At 36.0% G+C, this 5,000-nt stretch overlaps 1 non-coding gene across 1 annotated transcript in view; it reads left to right on the forward strand.

Annotated features, from left to right (window-relative positions):
* The first annotated feature begins 4,949 nt into the window (after positions 1 to 4,949).
* TRNAM-CAU (transfer RNA methionine (anticodon CAU)) overlaps positions 4,950 to 5,000 on the forward strand; it is a 74-nt gene continuing 23 nt past the window's right edge. Inside the window, exon 1 of the tRNA in view lies at positions 4,950 to 5,000. This exon is cut by the window's right edge and continues 23 nt beyond it. This is a non-coding gene — a tRNA (tRNA-Met).

Raw genomic sequence — 5,000 nt, forward strand, 5'->3', positions numbered from 1 at the left:
GGAGGTAGGGCTAAGCGGAGCGAAAAGGGTTTTCCATGAGATGGGAAATGCAAACTATTAGCCCCCCACAAGGTGTGTGAATAAGTAATTGTCTGATAATTAGCAAGGAATATACGTCTTTCTACTAAACAGGATGTATTGAATTCATAAATCATTAGATACTTTTTTTGAATGTCAACTAAGTATCGTAAGTAAATTGCTCCCGGTTGTTCACTTATTTGATAACCAGAGTTATTCTTTGATAAAAGATCACTATGAGTAAGACTCAATAGAATTTGATCAATCCTTTTTTCTGTTGTTAAGGTAGAAAACTGAACCAAGAATTCTTTTTCTTTATCATCAATCGAATCAGTGTTCGAGACCCAGGATTCTATTTGATCATCAATCCAATCACCATTCACGTTTTTTATTTTTCTTATCAAGGAATAGATTGCTTTACTTGGATGACTTAGATGTCTCGTATTTCTCGAAAAAGCGATTCGATTGATGGGATTTGGTATAATACTTATGAGATCGATGAGATTCCAATATTTATTCTTAGAACGTATGGATTTGACCCCATAAGCGGGACCACCACCCCATAGCATGTTGCTACCAAAAGCAAAACTCCGTATTTCTTCTAGAGAATCTCCTAATTGTTCCAGAGCAACTAGAAAGATATTCTTTAACCAGAAAGAATTCAGTTCAGATGTAGGATACCTATCCAGAAGTTTTCGCAACTCAATCATGTATGATGGAATCATCAAAGATTTTACCTTTTCGAACTCTGTCTGTAACTCACTATAGACTCGAGAAACAAAGAGAAGATGTGTACGAACGAGATATCCAGCAACAAGGAGAAGGAAAAGGATTGAATAGAAGAACTCCTGAACATTTAGCGATCTCAGATGTGTCGATATCAATAGTAACTCATTATTTCGATGAGTCATTTCTTCGGACAGAAGAAGATTATGGAAACAATTACCCGGAATCTCACTTATCAGATTCCATTGTGGAAGACACAATGGAATCTGACGAATTCGCCATAATATATCTGACCCATGCATAATATCATGAAAAATGGATACAAATTTTTGGCTGCTACTTAGTATCGGCAATAGGTCTGAAAAAGTATCTAAAAATATGAAATTTAGATATTTGTACCCCGTCGAGGTAAGGAACCATGGTATATATGTTTGGAATAGATTCCATTTTGAGAGAGTTGAAAAAACACTATCTTGTTGAAAGGTTCTATACATCTGACCTTTCTCAAGGCATTTTTGTAGACAAGAACTCCGTTTTTTCCTTTTTTCGGATGGTAAATATTTCTCAGAACATGGAGTGTGAATCCAACCCATGTTTGAATTGAAATTGAGATACTGATACAAGTTCTTCCCTTCTGAATCAGGTATATTCATATCTGAAAGAGGTTGACAATAAGTTTTTTCAAAATGGACTATTTGTCCCTCTGTTAGAGGTGTTCCAGAAATGTCTGCGATCGAGTAAATAGCTCCACGAACGAATGGATCGTATCGAATTGGAAAATGGAAAGATTTGTAGAAGTTATACCCTTCGTCGCCACTTTGCGGAAAATCGTTAGGTATCAATATGTTAGATACCTGTAACTCGATTGGTGAAATAGTATCTCTCTTCAAAAAAGCATGTTTTTTTTGACCATCGCAAAAAGAAAAGATTTTGTTGCGAATGAACAAGATTTTGAGGAATTGTCCATACGTAAAATCATAATTATTGATACGGGCCTTTTCCACATAAAAAGGGAATCTTTTGTTACAATAGAAGCAGAAGTGATATTGATTATTCAAGAATCGAAGTCGATTTGCTTTATAAAAATAGTATATCAATGAACTTCTATGAAATGGTTTCACGGGATTCAGCCAATTGTCTGGATCGTGGGATATCATTGAGAAATAGGAATCTGTGTTATCAAAAGATTTCCTGCGATTCTTTCTAGTATGGAATGAGTCAATCATCCACTTTGGTATCTTATTGAACAAAAATGGTGATATTGTTCCTCCATTGATCAAGAATTTCGATTTTTGGGAAGTATCTTGGTCATCCAATAATAAGGGTTTCCTTTTTTTCAAATGAAAGATTTGAAGACCTATTGATTCTAATAACTGATTACAGAGTGGATCATTCGGACCTTTCAATTCATAGATGTGGATCTCGGACCTATGAATGGGGATACCCCCAAAACTCACAAATAAAAAAGAAGGAAGTGAGTTAGACAAAAAGAGAAGAAACTTGGGCAAAAAAAGAAGTAACTTGGACAAAAATAAACAAAGTGACTTAGACAAATCTTTTTTGTCGATAACCTCAGACCAATCAATCGAATATTGATTAATATGTAATCGATCGAACACTACTTGAAAACGGCTATTCTGCTCAGAAATGAAATAGTCCAAATGTTCCTGGAAATTCTTGCTCCCATTGGACCATTTGTATCTATATACATTAGGATCCCAATTCATAGATCTCTCCGTTCGAGAAATCAAAATAAGAGGATCGAACCACTTCTTCTGACTCTTTTTCAAATTTGATAAATGTTGGTTGATCGTGTATTTCATTCTAGTTCGATGATTCAGAGTATCATTTCCTATTTGATACCTTTGAATTCCATATTCGAAGTTGCAATTGAATCGATTCAATACATTTCTTATGTAACCATGGGTGCTATATTGGATTTGAATCAGATTTCGGATCAATCTATATTGATTGACTGCCTCCATTATGTTGTTGCTAGCAAATACAACTATTTTAGGTTTTGGATCTTCCACATTATTTCCGCAAGAGGTCTGGACCCATTTTTTTATGATCCTTCGATAAAAAGATTCATTCTCTTCATAAAAAAGAGGAGGTAGAACCAATAAAGAGTGCTTTTTCGATTCATCCCTGGAGTTCAATAACTCATTCAAGAAATGTTTTTGATCCAATCCGGAGGAATCCATAGAAAAATCAAATTCCTTATGATACACCAGATCCGGCTCGGTTATTGATAGAGTGAATAGATCTGCCATTTCTTGAAATATATCTTCTGATTCAAAATCGTGGTGTAACGTGTATCTCCCCCTGTTCCGGTCATGGAATAGATGAAATAAACCCCAAAATGGATTTTTGTTCAAGAATGAAATCTTATTGGAACTGTCCAGTTCACCCTTTGGAACCATATCACATCCTCGATAGGATGAAATAGGATGAATTGAGACGGTATTTTGTAAGTACATAATTATCTTGAATAAATTCACTATTTCTTTCTTTTCCGATCGCCTGGAAAAAGCAAGATGTTTCTTTTGTTCTTTTTTCAACAATTTCTGATCTCTAGTAGACCTATCAGTAGGATTCGAACCCAGATGAAGTTCTGACCATCTGTCAGAGAAAAAAGAACGAGTGGCTCTTGCAGGATTCCCAAAAAATTCTTCGATTTCTTCCGGAAGCAGATGATTATTCATCTGCTTCTCACGTTCCATGAATAGTCGGCACATTGAGGAATATCCAGAAAGGATTTTAAGGAATCGCTCTGATTCTATCTCTGTTCGTTCCGTTTGAAGAAAGGAAGGATCCCAACAAAGAATCGATCTTTCTTTTAGTTGTTGAATCTCTCTTTGATTGATCAATGTGTGATATTTCGAATCCTCATTCCTAATGGAATCGAAAGAATCCTTGGATTGATCAGAAGATCCTTTCAATTGGCTAGAATCCGTTACTTGAATGAAACTAGATCTCGTGGAATCATATTGAAGATTTGATGATACATTCCGTACCTTGCTAAAAAACCGATCCTTGTTTCCCAACCACACATTGTCTAACCAAATCCAATTCTCTCGTGACATGTTCCTCAAAAAATCCGATTCGTGCGGACTCTTCCCCCAACTAACGAAGAGATCTTGACGGAATTGCCACATATGAAATTGAGCACAATTTTGCAAAGAAATAGCCCGCTTGTTTCTCAAGAAGAGATGCGAAACATGCTCAATATCATTTGATTGAATAATTGACCCAGTCCCTTGTTGTTTGAAGAAACCCTCCACTTCCTTTGGTATTTTTTCACGAAAAGCAAACATGAGATAATAAATCCAGTCTTTCACTAAGATTTCGAATAGCTGTCCCGAATTCAAGTTGATTATGTTTCGCCTCTTTCTCGGGGAAAGACGATCAAAAAATTCCCAATCATGGTCCTTACGGATCGGATCATCCATATAATATACAAAAAGGAACTCCAGATATTTGATATCTTTCTCTTTGAATGAGATCTCAATTCCAGCGATGGTTTCATTAGATATCTTACAACTAGAATCGCTCTTTTTTCCTATCCAGTTCCTCCACCACCGCGAATCCCAGTTAAATTCAGGCATGATATACTTTTTAGTTATTGGGAGAACCCGAGTACTCTCTTTCGGATCCAGGAAAGAACTCTCAGAGATCTTTTTTCCTTTTGGAAGATACAGGAGCGGAACAATCAACCTATTGATATTGGAAGACTCAGATGATTCTTCCAATGTATCATTTTTGGGTCCAATGGAATTCATAGGTATAGGAAGAAGCCTTGTCAAATAGGGATTTTTTCTTTCGACCATTTTTCGATTGTTAATACGATATATAAGGACCGCTACTACAAAGAGTACTACATACTTGATCGTGAAATATCGATTGCTTGTTGAACCCTGTGAATTGCGTGAAAGTAGGATACTCCAAATTCGGGAGTCCAAGAGTTTTATAAAACTCTCTTGATGGAAAAAAATATGAATGAAAAATCCCGCTGAATTGAATTGGGTCCATGAATCTAAGAAATAGCGAGAATTCTTGATTTCTCTCAATATCTCTCTCAATTCGAAAATCCAGGATTTGAATTGATGTCCTTTCATCGAATCCTCCTAATTGCATTGATTTATCCGAAAGATTTCACTTCAATTGGAATTTGGTTATTCACCATGTACGAGGATTCCCGCTAAGCATCCATGGCTGAATGGTTAAAGCGCCCAACTCATAATTGGCGAATTCGT

The sequence above is a fragment of the Vigna unguiculata genome, unplaced genomic scaffold (assembly GCF_037176805.1).
Source record: "Vigna unguiculata cultivar grain cowpea cultivar isolate G323 ecotype 2 unplaced genomic scaffold, ASM3717680v1 ptg000307l, whole genome shotgun sequence".
Classification (NCBI taxonomy): domain Eukaryota; kingdom Viridiplantae; phylum Streptophyta; class Magnoliopsida; order Fabales; family Fabaceae; genus Vigna; species Vigna unguiculata.